A 14,614-nucleotide genomic window follows, 5' to 3' on the forward strand; every position below is an offset into this window, starting at 1 on the left:
GGCGGTGCTGAGCCTGGGAGCTGGGCAGGGCACAGCTCCGGGCCGTTCGCCTCACCCCGCGGCTGGTGCAAAGAGCAGCGCTCCGGTGGGGCTGCCCGGCCCCGGGCGAACCCTGCCTTGGAGACGCGCCGGGAGCAGCACCAGTTCTCCCTCTCCCAAGTGACCCGGGGGGCGGCCGTGGGCCAGGCAGCCCCGGGGTGCATTGCTCCGCTCTGGGGGGACAGCGGAGTCCCAGCTGGCCCCTCCCGCGGGGGCCCCGCTGCCTGGACAGGGGGGTCTGACCCAAAGGGCCGAGCTTGGGTGTGACCCAGGGGCGCGTCGAGGGGAGCAGGGTGGGCCCGGGAGCACCGCTAGAAAGGGCCCGGGAGCCCGCTTTAAACGGGTGGCTCGTTTTGCAGCCCAGCCCGTGTCCTCCGCAGGAGCGGGCCGGGGCAGCGGCTGCCTTGGCCCCCGGCGAGGCGAGGCCTTGCGGGCTGCGAGGGGGTCAGAAACAGGTGGTGGTGACACAGGAATCCGCGTCCGCGCTAGTCATTTGCGAGGCCCCTACAGCCAAATGAGCAGCGTAATTGCTCCTTTCTGCAGTCTCGCCTCCAGCCCCGGCGAGGGGACGAGCCTGGTCCCTAGAGCAGGGCAGCGCAGGAACGCAGCCTGCTCCCGCCAGGGCCACGGGCAGGGGGCTGCTTCCCAGGGCCCGTCAGTGCCCCTACTTCGGGCATGTGCTGCGTCTCCCGGCCCAGTGAGCCCGCCTGGGCCGCCAGCAGGTATCAGAGCAGCTCCCTGCCTGCACCAGGACTAGCCCGGGAGGGGAGCAGCTCCCTGCCTGCACCAGGCATGGGGACGGGGAGGAGCAGCTCCTGCTTGCACCAGGAATTGGGGGAGCGGGGAGGTGCAGCTCCTGCCTGCACCAGGAATTGGGGGCAGCTACCTGACTGCACCAGGACTAGCCCGGGCGGGGAGGGGAGCAGCTCCCTGCCTGCACCAGGAATGGGGGTGGGCAGGGAGGGGTGCAGCTCTCTGCCTGCACCAGGAATTGGGGGGGGCGGGGAGGGGTGCAGCTCCCTGCCTGCACCAGGAATTGGGGGGGGCAGCTACCTGACTGCACCAGCAGGGCCCAATTCAAACAGTTTCGATGGGGCCCTGGCAGGGATGACCAAAAATATATATAACTATATAAACAGGCGGGCTCCTATTCACCAGGCGGTGCTCTGAGTCTTGGGGGCACTGGCTCCAGGTCTAAAGCGGCACTGAAGGACCAAAGTGCCGCTGAAGACCCAGAGCGAGGGAAGGACCCACCATGGAAGTGCCGCTGAAGACCCAAAGCCCCACCAGGTGAGTACAAATTAAAACGGGGTCTCTAGCCAGGGAAGGGATTCTCACTGGGCCGGGGCAGGGCAATTCAGGGGAATTGGTGGAATTGGCCTAAAGCCGGCCCTGTGCACCAGGAATGAGGGGGGAGCAGCTACCTGTCTGCACTGGGTATGGGGGGGTGCAGACGCCTTTCCCGGGGGTGTCACTCTCGTGTTTCTCTCTGGCATCACACGCCGGGCTTTGAAGGCTCCTGCCTTCTTTTAACGCCCGCCGCGGTCCCAGTTCCTCCTGGGGAGGGGACGTCGCACAGCGGGGTGGAACCGCGGTGCCTGCAGCAAGCGGCCCCTGCCCTCCCACGCGAGCGCTCAGCCCCCGGCCGGCCTGGCCCCGCCGCGCATGGAACCGGGCCGCTCCGGAGTGACTTCCAGTCCCGCAGAAGGCATGTTAAGGGGCGAGATCCGGATTCCTATTGACGCGAGCGGCCCCAGGCCCGCCGGCTGCGGGGAGCAAGGTCGAGTCCAGATCGATTTAGGAAGAGTTTAAAGGGACTGGGGGGCTGGATTAGCTCCACACGCCTCTGGGTGCGGACCTTGATCTTCGCCAAGGACGGGGGGAGGCTGGGCTCTGACACTGACCGGGGAATACAGCCCGCTCCGGCCACACGCTATTGCAAGGGGGGGGGGGTATGTTCACACACGACTCCAATTATCTCCCCCCCGCAAGATGTTGCTGCCGTCCATGACTGCTCACACGTCAGCAATCTTGCCAGCAAGCCTCAAATCATCATCATAATACAAACACACAGCCACGAACACAACAGCTTGAGCAGGCCTGGTACTTTTTGGGAGGGGGGGGGGTTAGAGGGACCTCTATGTAAAGTGACACTAAAGTTGCCACCATTTCAGACCCTTCCTTTTGTGCGCTCCATTTGCCTTGCTGCTGGGGGGGGGGTGCTATCCCCCACGTGCTAATTCCAGCCTAACACCTGCCCCCCCCGGAAGATGAGAAAAGGGGGGGGCAGGTGTGTGGAGCAGCAGGGGGAGGCCAGCGGGCTGGAGCGAAGCACTGGGAAGCGACCAACCCAAAGGCAGATACGTTGCCCTTTTCCCTGCACTCCGCTCTCCAAACGTCTGAGCAACCGGTTTGCTGCTAGAAACATGTTAATTGCCAACGGAGCTCATTAAGGCATGCACATGCAAAACACAGCGAGGGAGATTAAATGGACAAAAGCGCAATAATGAACTGTCAACAATCGAGCCCATCTACACGACCAGCAGCACTCAAGAATGAGGCATTTGGAGGCAACAAAGGATTGTCTGGGACAGGAAGAAAGGACGACCTAGACTTTTGTTTAGTCAACACAATTGATTACAAATGAGAGATTAACAGGATCGCTCCAGAGTTTTTTTGAAGGAGGCAGAAGAGAAAAGTCCAATTAAGTCCACCGAATGTTAACTACATTGATTTCCACGGCCAGCCCCAAAGAAATTCTCATTAAACCATCCCTGGCGATCCCTTTTGGAAAGTAATTTGTCTCCCTGATGGAGCAGAGAAAGGGAGCCGGGTAAAGAGAAAGAAGCGCTAGTTCTTGGCACAATGCGCTTAGGAGACACACTGGAAGGAGCCAAAGGGGGAGTTAATGAGCATCTGACAAGCCGCTTGGATTCAGGCCTGGAGAGCAGTGATGAAAAGATGGAATTGGCCAACAACTATTCTTTATATCAAACATAAAAAGGCCAATCTGAAACAGGGCTGCTTAAAGCTGGTGGGGAAGAAAAGCAAGGCCCCCACTGGGATGGGAAATGCATTGGCATGTCCTCTTCCAACCAGGCTCAGGGCTGGACATGGCGGCCCTTAGCTAAGCTCCACCAGGTCAGGTATTAACAAGCCTTCCCAGCTGGCCTGGAGCTGGAGATCCTGTCCACTTTCCTGCCTCCTGCCAGTGCACGGAGTGAAGGAGATGCCAGCTGGACACGTCACTTATTTCTGAACTGTTGTAAGGAGTAAGACACAACCACACCCACCAGGCCAATCCCCCCTCGCCGCAGGTCCCAGGAAGCACCTCCTCACAGCCAGCGCTCCTACCACCATAGACAGCCTTAAAGCAGTAGCTCCAGAGCACAGGAGTTTGCAGGGGAGCCTAGCTGTGTCACAGTCCCACCTCTCTTAGAACACGTCAAGTCAAGGAAAAAAGTGTGTTTTAAACACATTAGCAGATGTGTTAAAATCCTACTTTGAAGACAAGGTAGTTGCAGTTTTAACACTTGTTAATTGATATAGGTAAATCCCAGACGCCCTCCCAGAGTTAACTTGGACCAGCTAACACCTAGGACTGCCTTGTTTCACTAGGATTTTAACACATTAACTAACGCATTAATAAAACACCTTGTTTCCCTAATGAAGCCATGGTCACATTTGCACAAGTTTACCTGAACTGGCAGGATCATAGGGTCTTATTCAGCCTGCTAAAATTAGGCTTACTTGTGTCTACATCGGTGTAGAGTGGGTTTTCAATTGCGTTAAGATAGCTGAAGGTAACAATTAAAACTAAAGAAGCTTTTTTCCTAGTCTAGACTAGTCCAGCATGGGCACCCTTCAATCAGTTTAGAACTAGTTTATATTGATTTTGGCCTAAGTCAGTATTGACTTTGGTTTAGAAATGGCCTATCCAGTTAGCTTAAGTCAATAGGAGGCTCAATTCATAAGCCCTTTTCAAACCAATTTGTCCACAGACACATTAGGGGTTTGCAGCAGTTTAACTAGTTACATCGGTGCATGTAGACAATGTCTTAAAGGAGCACTTGTATAATTTTCCGTGAAGAATTTTGGTTTAGGAAATATTACAGTTTTTTTCTGGGTGTCTCATAATGAGACAGAAAATGAGCGTACTGGACAGGTGTCTGTAATAAACTGACAATTATTTTTAAGGTGGTGAAAGTAAGATTCATATGCTCAGCTGCATTTTTGATTGCTTCAGCTGTGCCCTGCCCACTTTAGAATTATGGGGTGAAATCCTGGCCCAACTGATGTTCTAAACACTACTGAGTAATAACTTCAGAGAGTCACCAGTCTGGCATATAGAGGATGCAAACCTACTTACCACAAATACAAAAATATCAGCTGCTTCAGGGCACTGATCTGTGAACTGATGAGCATGAGGCAGACCCTTGCTCCATGGGAAAACTATTCCCTAGTTTTCTTGCATCTCCTTCTGAAGCACCTGATATTGGCCAATATCAGAGACAGGTCCACTGGTTTTCATAACATCTATACCTCTAACCACTTTCATTGCCCACCGCTGAGCAGGGGTGGATTTAGAGTTAGTGGGGCCATGTGCGCAGCTTCATTTTTGGGTGCCCCCGCTTGGGACCCAGCCAAGAAAAAGCCAGACCTCTGTCCACCCCAAGCGCGGGTCCAGACCTGGGCATGGGCAGTGGGGCAGCAGCCGGGACCATAGGCGTGGGAACTGGGGGTGTGGGCAGGTCTGCTAACAGAATTGCTAGCCCCCTGGGCAAGGTGAGGGGAGTTGGCCCCCAGAAGGGGGCAGAAGGAGCGGGGCTGGGGGCTAATCCTTCAGTGCTAGCCAGCCCGGAGAAGCAGGCAGAGACCCACGTGGCAGCGGTCACCTGAGCGCCCTGCTCCCTCTGCACGCTGATCTCTGCTTGCCTCCCCTGGCCACTAGGTCCTTGCAAAGCAGGGGGCTGTGATTCCCTCTTAGCCGCCGCGGCTGCGCTGCAGCCCCCGTGGCCGGGATCAGGCACCTCCCTGTCTCCCCAGGAGCCTGGGTGGTTCTGTGCTCCTAACAATATGTTCTAACATAAGTGGCGCAGGGTGGCAGTGGAGCCCAGCATAAAACATGGAGGTGCTGTGGCATGCCCCACAACCCTAATTCCCATTCCTATGTTTTGGGGCTCTCTGTCATTGGGGGCCTCAGGCCATGGTATGTTTCAGGGTAAATCTGCTCCTGCCACTGAGTCCTATTTCTGCTCTAACATTTTAGAGATAGAGGGACCAGAACCAAATAGTATTCTAGGTAAAACAGCGGATGGATTTACACAACGGTATTTTCAATCCCATTTCTTATGCATCCTAGTATTTGCCTTACACTGATCAGAGCTGTTCATTGAGCTGTCCATGGCTAGAGCTTTTCCTTGCGTGATTACAGTTAGTTTAGTTACTAATATTTTACCAAAGAAAAACAATTGTTGGCAAACCCCAACAGGGACATAAGTAATTTGTTATTCCCAGTGTTTATTACCTTGCATTTGTCAATGCTGCCCACTCGCCTCGCTTGGTTAGAGCTCTCCCAAGTTCCTCAGAGGCTTCTCTGGTCCTGGTAAATTTAAATAATTTAGGGTCAGCTGCCAATTTTCATCCCCTATATTGAACGACACTGGCCCCTGAGCAGATTCCTGAGGTATGCCCGTTAGCCTTTTGCAATGTTGAAATTGACCATTTATTCTCACACTTTGTTTTCACATAGCCAGTTTCTGATCCATGATAGTGCTTTGCCTCACATCTCATGAGTCCTTATCTAACGCTTTCCTTCCATTTCCCCCTTCATCCCTTGTTTTCCCTTTCAGATCTCATTTTGTGACACCTGCTCCACACCCACCTGCACTGCCTACGGACAGATCAGGGACGGTCTTCCCCTCCCCCATACCACACCCCTCTGCCCTCCCACAGAACACATGGATGTCTACTCCCTGGCACTGGCCAACCTCTGAGGCTGGCATGAGAACCTAGGCACTGGCCTAGCAAGATGGGAGGAGGGATATTTTAAAGGCAGGGAGGAAGGGAAGGGAGGCCTATAGAGCTGTGTAAGTAGGGACTGTGTAAGTTCCCCAAACGCTGTGGGAGAGCTGCCTTTTTGACGTGGCTGTGCAGAACAGATACAGTAAAGAAAAGGCTGCAGGGCCACCAGTGTTTTTGTCTAGGACTTCTGCAAAGGTGCCAATTTACTAGAGTACGTGTTCTCACTAGCAACTCCAATTCTAGGGGCCCAGCGCCAATAATCTCATCGTTTGTTATCTTCACCATTGTGTATATTTTTGCCAGTTTTGGGGGTATGGGCTTTAGCATAAGTTGGAGGGACTCAGTAAGTGACTGATGGAGGTTTCTATGGCAGTGGGGACCAGGCTGGCCCCTTTAACCATTCATTTCCAGATGTGCTAACAGCTGGTGTGCTGTGGATTCTGTTTTGGTAAAGACAGTAATAGTGAATGGCATAGTTCCATAGAGATTAAGGCCGAAGGGACCATTAGATCATCTAGTCCAACCTGTCTATCGCAGGCCATTGAATTTCATCCAGAAGCCCCTACACTGAGCTCAGTGACTTTAGACAGACCAAAGCATTTCGGTCCTCAAAACACCAAACTGTTGTGTGCCAGAGGCAGAGAGCAGGGGAGAGGGTGATGCCACCAATGCACACTGATTGCCACTGAAACATGGCCATGTGTAAGTGATTTTAACAGCACTCTCTATCTGGGATTTCCCCAGGGCCTTTTGAACACGCACCAGACATTTCAGTCAGGCTGGTGTATAAGGTCCAGAGGAGAAGCAGCCTACTCTGCCAATCTTCTGAGACCCACCAAAGCAGCCCCCTGTTCCCTTTCTTCAGGATTACTGAAGGGGAGGGGAAAGAGGGAAAACTGATTGCTTCAGGATTTAGAGCTAGAAAACTTTATATGCTTAAAAATTTCCCATCAATCAGTATCTTTGCCTTTCTCTGTCTCCCCCCCAATGCACACAGCTCAATGCTTCTCTCAATCCCCTATACCTTTCCATGTTCCCAGTCTCCCAATTCTAAGCATCCCTACACATCCTAGTCCCCTACTCCTCCTTCAGCTCCCTTTCCTACGCCTCCATACACATCCTCGTCCTGTCTTCCCCACAATGCCCTGTTCCAAGTAGCACAGCATCAGGCCACCTACTCCCCTAACCCTAGTCTACATGCCTCCCCATCAGCACCTCGTCCCCATTTCATCCTGTCTTCCCTGTGCATAAGCTACGCCTTGTGTCAGGAGTGGGTCAATTCAGAGCTGAAACCATTTCAAAGTAATTGCAAACCTTACCCTGCACACACAGGAAAGCAGCTCTGGACAAGCATCGCCTAGGCGGTAGTCACAAGTAGCAAAGAGAGACAAACACTGCCGCTTGAAAACTATACACGGATACTCTGTGAGCAGAGCATTTCTCAACTCTGGCTTCATGCACAGAGAACCAGAGCTGGGGCTTTCTTCAGCCTGGGCCAAGCCCACCCCAGCAAACCACATAGCTGATGCATTCTTTAGCCTATGAAGCAGGGTGGAGGGAAGAATCAATATACCAGGTCTAGTGCAAGCAGGATCATTTCCCCAGCTCTTCCTCATCCCTTGGATTAGACAACCATTTTCTTTTTCCCTGCCAAGCCCCTCCCCTAGCATTCTACTGGCCATTTACAACCCAGCTTTAATGATCTCATAGTTAACTCATTTGCTGCCTGCCTTAGTGTGGAACATCGCAAGCTATTTTAATGTTTTCATTATTAGCCTAAAGCTTTGTAATTTTGTCACTAACGGAAGCTACTAAAAACCCTGTCTCCTCAGCGAGGCGAACAAAACAAATCTGTAGTTTCTAGGCCAAGCCACTTTGGAAATATTGGGAGCCAAAGAAAATTAGAACATTTTCCAGAAGTGAACTTCAGGCAAATTTTCAAAACACTGTGCCTTTAAAACTTCTGTTCAGCTCCTAATTTGACTTCCCAGGAACATTCTACCCTCAGATGCAGCATACGACATTTCAGGAAAATCCGTTTCTTTTTGGGGAGGCTGGAGCTCCTACCACTTCTTTTATTAATCCGAAATTTCAGAGACGTGGCTTGACTGTGTTAGGCCCTGATCCTGTGAAAACTTCACACAGTTTATGAACTGTGAATGGCTGACTCCAGGGGGATTACTCACAGTGTGTAAAATTAAGCACATGCATAAGTGTTTGCAGGATTGGTTCCTGAGTCAATAATAGAAAGTGTAGTAAGGGTAGCTACTGTTCTCTGATACTACCCTTCCTGGAAAGCATTCATTAAGATGGCAGATGCCACTTTGAATGATACAAAAGTAATTGATTGGCCCTATTCCCAATCACTGAATGAAGATACAGAAAGAGTGGCAGGTATTTCTAAAATCTGCTTCGATGTCACCTTTTAAAGAAGATTATTATTATCATATATAATTTTGCCAATAGCCCAATTGGTGATTAGGGTCTCAGTGCACTAGGCACCGTACAAACATGTAGCAAAAAGATAGAGCCTGCCCCAAAGAGCTCGCAAGCTGGTTCTGAGATAGACCAGGAGGAAGAGGCAAACGGGAGTGGAATGAGATAATAGTCAAGGAAGCAAGTTTTCATACAGGAAGCTGTGGTCTCACCATCTTTGTGTGTGTGTGTACGTAGATGGATAGAGTAGAATCAATCGGATTGATGAGAAATCCCAAAAGTGATGTGCTCCTAGTGGATACAGGTGTGTGTGTATATATATATATTACAATAGTGTGGACATTGTTTTTTATATATATATATAAAAAACTGTCATATATATATATATGACAGTTAGTGGGATTTTGGAGAAATGATTATAAAAGATCCCAGGTACTCTCTGTGAATTTAAAATACCTGCATGCTTTAAGGCCAAAATCTGCCTGCGGTTAGCCCATGAAATATCACTGACTGAGCACAATGTTGTGGATTACAAAGGCCCAGATCCTCAAAGGTGGGTAGGCTTTGAACTTCCGTTGTTTTAACTTCCACTGAGCCTTAACAGCTTTGAGGATCTGGACTTAAGTCTTTAACCTTTTCTGTGGTTGTGCTGGTGCAAAGCACCCACAGCCTCTTGTACGAGCTACCCAAATACCAATTTCTGCTGATATATGAAGATGTCATTACTTAAGTCATTAGTTCTTCAGACCAGAGATGGATTGATTTATCTGACCTATCAAAACTAGGATTTTCTTTTCACTGGGCTCGTTTCCTAGGTAGACCTCCAATGTTACAATAGTGTGGACATTTGTGTGTGTGTGTGTGTGTGTGTGTGTGTGTGTATATATATATATATATACACACACATACACACACACACACACAATGTGTGGTCTGAAGAACTAATGACTTAAGTAATGACATCTTCATATATCAGCAGAAATTGGTATTTGGGTAGCTCGTACAAGAGCCTGTGGGTGCTTTGCACCAGCACAACCACAGAAAAGGTTAAAGACTTAGGTCCAGATCCTCAAAGCTGTTAAGGCTCAGTGGAAGTTAAAACAACGGAAGTTCAAAGCCTACCCACCTTTGAGGATCTGGGCCTTTGTAATCCACAACATTGTGCTCAGTCAGTGATATTTCATGGGCTAACCGCAGGCAGATTTTGGCCTTAAAGCATGCAGGTATTTTAAATTCACAGAGAGCACCTGGGATCTTTTATAATCATTTCTCCAAAATCCCACTAACTGTCATATATTCTATTTCCTTCCCTGCTGGTGCCCCTTGCCAAGATATTCTGCATAAATAGAAGCTTTCTAATTTATAATCAGCCTCCTCCTCCTGATTCATTATATTAATGATTTGGGATGTCACCAAGATTGGATTGTGGCATCACTGAATGAATCCAGCAGGAGAAAGCTGATTATAAAGGAAGAAAAGTACAAATATACTCAAAACACCTTGGCAATCAGAAACGAAGGGAAAGGAAACATGAAGAACACAACAATGTAGAACAGCAGTGGCTCTTTAAATCATTCTAAATGCACTTCAGAGACGACAGAGAAAAACTGTGACAGACTTCATTCAGTTTGTATGGATTAGGTCTCTCACATTATTATGGGCATTTATGTCCAGGGAAGCACAATGACAAGCTAATCTATTGTTTCCTTTGAATTATCGTTGCTATTAAGTGATCACAAATATACAAAGATTTCTTTAGTTTGCTTTATTATTTTTTTTGGCATAGAGTTTGTTTCTGGCCCAGAACATTTTACCTTCCTTTGAAATATAAACATTCCCCTATTTGTTCCATAGTTTAGACCTTCAATGAGCCTGCTCTGTCTCATTTCAAAGCTCCAGAAAAATGAAGGCGTAATGCTCCTTTTATAGCATCTTGGCTTTGGGCTTTCTTAAGCCTCATGTGTCTAACTTAGAGCAATTCCATCTTCTCAGATAACCAGTTGCTTCTGTTGTAAGAAAAGTCTTTGAGCAGAGGCAAAACCACATATTTTGTGGCCAAAGCAAGGGGAAGCATACAGTTTGGATAGCAATTTAAACAAAGCTGCAGGCATGCAATTCACTTAAGCAAATTAGCCACCAGCATCTATTATAGCACAACAGTCAAAGAGCTTTGAATGACGCTATTGGGAATATATACACACTAATAATTGCAGATATAGAAATATAAGCCTGAAAACAAAAACTGTTTTGTGACACAGCTGGGTGTATTTGACAGGTACTCATTGACTGTGGACTTAAGCTATAAACTGACCAAAGAAAGTAAATTTTTATAAAGGAGTATAAAAATTATTTTTATTAATTTACAATATATTTACAAAACAATCTTATGAAATCTGGCTGAGCTAGTATTTCTTTCAAGAGCATGATGTAAGCAAACTTCTTGGTATTCAGTGGCCTTTCAAAGAGGGGCCTTTGGTAAGTGATATGATTAGGAATCAGGGGAAAGAACCCAATCATATTTAAGATCATCATTATTCTTGGGTGAAAAGTTATGGAAGGGGATGATTAAATTCATTACTATTACATATGTAATATAGATCAGTGACAAACTCCTGTGATGTGGATCTCACAAAAAACAACCAGAATATATGCCTTGGGTGCAGGTCACAGCAGTCTCAAGAGCTTTTTTTGCATTGTTTTTGAACGAGTAACAAATTCCCAATTTAAATGGTACTACATACTGCAAAGACAAAAACTTCACACTGTAGGAGGATCCAAAAAGGAATTGTTCTTGCATCAGTCTCTTCCATAAAGGCATTTTAAAAATCTATATCCATATTTTGCTGGTAAGATGATACCTTAGATAATTAAATACTTGATTGTGTCATTGTTGTGAAACAAAAATGTGAATCCATAGGTCACCTCCACTTTAGGTTTGGCAGAATATGGGATTTCTCAGCAATAAACTTCTGAAATTCTGATCTCCATACAGCTGTTTAACTCTTTCAATTCAGTGTCAAATGAGAACTCAGGAGAAGGATTATTATTTTAAACAAGCAATTTTTTTTTTGCAATTGGTCTCTTGTACATGTATTCACTGGGTCAAACTCAGCACTGCTCTGCACTTCAAACAACCCCCATTAAATCAGTGGGATTGCCATACTGGTCTTTTGGAACCAGCATAGCCCCTTTCCTACAGTAAGCTATACATCTGACGTAGCACAAGAATACACAAAATTAATCACTGTGCCATGCGGATCAATCCTTGCTGCAACTTTAAAAACATGTTTTCCATGGATCTGGTCTTTGGATGACCTAAGACATATCTATGAAATTTGTTCGCTCTATTTAAAAAAGGTGTAACACCTTTACATCTTCAGCGGATTCCTAAGGCTAAGTAATATCTTGTATTTTAGCTGTATAAGAACTAAATTATTAAAATAAAATGAATATTTGAAAAACTTTTGTTTTGTACTAAATAATTTTTAAGGGTTACATTTCCAGAAGCAACCTCTAAGATTACACTCAATTTCAGAGTGAGATTTTAAAATATTGTTTAATGCACAGAAGTTCAAACTGAGCATTTTGACAGCTAACTACTTGAATTGCATGCACAAAAGCAGTTTGAGCTGTGTGTGTGTGTAAAAGTAAAACTGCAGCCTCCAGTGTAGAATCTAGCTCGAAGCCTCTATGAAAATATGGTCTTGAATATAAACAACTGTGGATACCATACAAAGGGGGAAATGCAACTAAAAATTAATGAAAACTCTTATTTTATAAATATCTTATAGGAAAATAACAAAAGGCTTGAGAAAGTATTCAGGAATAAGGAATTTCTCATCCCAAAGAAATACCTAACTCCACTGTCTTCCCCAGTGATCAAGAAGGTGTACAGCTAAGGAAATGTGGTGATGGAGGTGACGACATGAGTATGAATCAGGCTGTGTTCTTAGGTTAGTACAAGGGTTACTCATCAGCGCATAAACTTAACAAATAAGGTGATTCAGTATTCCTTCTTATGAGCCACACAAGAGCTAATCCACACACAGTAAAGTCATTTGTTTTCCCCACTGCTTTTCTCAATTAAGAATATATTTCAGCCAGGATCTTGTCATGGACTATGTGGCTTAAGTTGTAGTACTAGCAGTAAAAGGACAAGAAGGGAGAATCTGAGAGAACAGCGTGTGCTCAGTAAAAAAGCACAAAGGAACTGAAAGGAAACTACATAGGCTAATTAAAAAGAAAAGATGATGGGGCGGGGTCAGAGATGTGGCTGACTACTTGGAATCATATGTTCCAAATAATGACCATGGCTCAGGACAGCATCCCTATTCAGGACCACATTTAAGCACAGACTTAAACCCCATTGGAGTCAGTAAGACTTAAGCACATGCTTAAAGTTAAGCACACATTCAAGTGCTGGCTTGAATCAGGGCCAATATACACAGCAACGTACCAACAGGACCAACAGTAACCGTACCAATATATCAGGGTGGCTGACAAGGTCTATTAAGTGCTGCATGAGCGACAGCATGATTGTCCTCAGTGCTGACAATAGGCCTTGAGCTCTGCGATCTAGTGAAGGGGAGAGAATCACCCCTGTTTGTTCATCTCAGATGCCCTGCGGTTTGCCTCTCTGCCCCATTTCCTTTATTGTTCCACAAGGTCTACGTACAATCTCTGTATGTGCTAATCTCTTACCACATTGGGTTACAGCAGTGCAGGCAGTGACATGGCCTCTTTTGCCTTCTCAGTTCAGGATGCTTTCCTCCGGTTCTCGTTCTCTGAAATCATCCACTCAATGTGCAGCGGCAGTCAAAAAAGCAAACAGAATGTTGGGAATCATTAAGAAAGGGATAGATAATAAGACAGAAAATATCATATTGCCTCTATATAAATCCATGGTTCGCCCACACTTTGAATACTGCATGCAGATGTGGTCACCCCATCTCAAACAAGATATACTGGAATTGGAAAAGGTTCAGAAAAGGGCAACAAAAATGATTAGGGGTATAGAACAGATTCCGTATGAGGAGAGATTAATAAGACTGGGACTGTTCAGCTTGGAAAAGAGATGACTAAGGTCTATAAAATCATGACTGGTATAGAGAAAGTAAATAAGGAAGTGTTATTTACTCCTTCTCATAATTCAAGAACAAGGGGCCACCAAATTAAATGAAGAGGTAGCAGGTTTAAAACAAATACAAGAAAGTATTTTTTCACGCAACGCCCTGTCATCCTCTGGAACTCCTTGCCAGAGGATGTTGTGAAGGCCAATACTATAATGGGGTTCAAAAGGGAGCTAGATATATTCATGGAGTATAGGTCCATCAATGGCTATTAGCCAGGATGGGCAGGGATGGTGTCCCTAGCCTCAGTTTGCCAGAAGCTGGGATTGGGTGACAGGGGATGGATCACTTGATGATAACCTGTCTGTTCATTCCTTTTGGGGCACCTGCCATTGGTCACTGTCAGAGGACAGGATGCTGGGCTAGATGAACCGTTGTATGTCCGTTCTTATGTATTTTCCTTCATTGGATAGATATATTTCCCTATGCACTAGAGTAGCTATACTTCTGCTGCTTCCAAGGCCATACACTTTGAACAATATGGAATTTCAATTTCCTAAGTCTCTGAAGGGAGGATAAGTTTAGCATCATCAATATTGTTTTCAATTTAAGCTTCAACATTCTGCACACTATAAAATCCTTACTGAATTACAATCCAAAAGACCTAGTTTGGTTTAACTGATTGAAATTAACTAAAAGAAATGGGTGTTAAAATATCTGGAGCTGTTCACTACCAAAGTCAGACACCCTAAGTCTGGGAATGTGATATTTTCCCTGAATCAACATTTCACAATTTCATCATGTGTTTAGTTGTCATTTTCAGATTAATTGAAACACAAATAAATTTCACTGTGGTTGAATATTTCTTCATTATTTTCAAATCTCGGAGAGATTTTCAAAAGTACAAATGGGAGGTAGGAACTTAAATTCCATTATTTTTCATTGGGAGCTTCTAAGAGGGCCTCTGAGGGTACGTGTACACAGCAAAACCTACAGCTAGCCCGTGCCAGGTGACTTGGACTCATGGGGTTCAGACTGCAGGGCTG

At 46.5% G+C, this 14,614-nt stretch overlaps 1 long non-coding RNA gene across 2 annotated transcripts in view; it reads right to left on the minus strand.

Annotated features, from left to right (window-relative positions):
• Window positions 1–13,396, minus strand: part of LOC120369289 — a 54,398-nt gene extending 41,002 nt beyond the window's left edge. The window contains exons 1-2 of one of the 2 annotated variants that reach the window (XR_005583035.1): window positions 13,201–13,396; window positions 5,567–5,641 (exon numbers count right to left, since the gene is read on the minus strand). This is a non-coding gene — a long non-coding RNA (uncharacterized LOC120369289). The remainder of the gene's footprint in view (window positions 1–5,566; window positions 5,642–13,200) is intronic. The other variant, XR_005583036.1, reaches the window with a different exon arrangement.
• Window positions 13,397–14,614: the final 1,218 nt, after the last annotated feature.

This window comes from Mauremys reevesii, linkage group 7, assembly GCF_016161935.1.
Source record: "Mauremys reevesii isolate NIE-2019 linkage group 7, ASM1616193v1, whole genome shotgun sequence".
In the NCBI taxonomy this organism is placed as follows: Eukaryota; Metazoa; Chordata; order Testudines; family Geoemydidae; genus Mauremys; species Mauremys reevesii.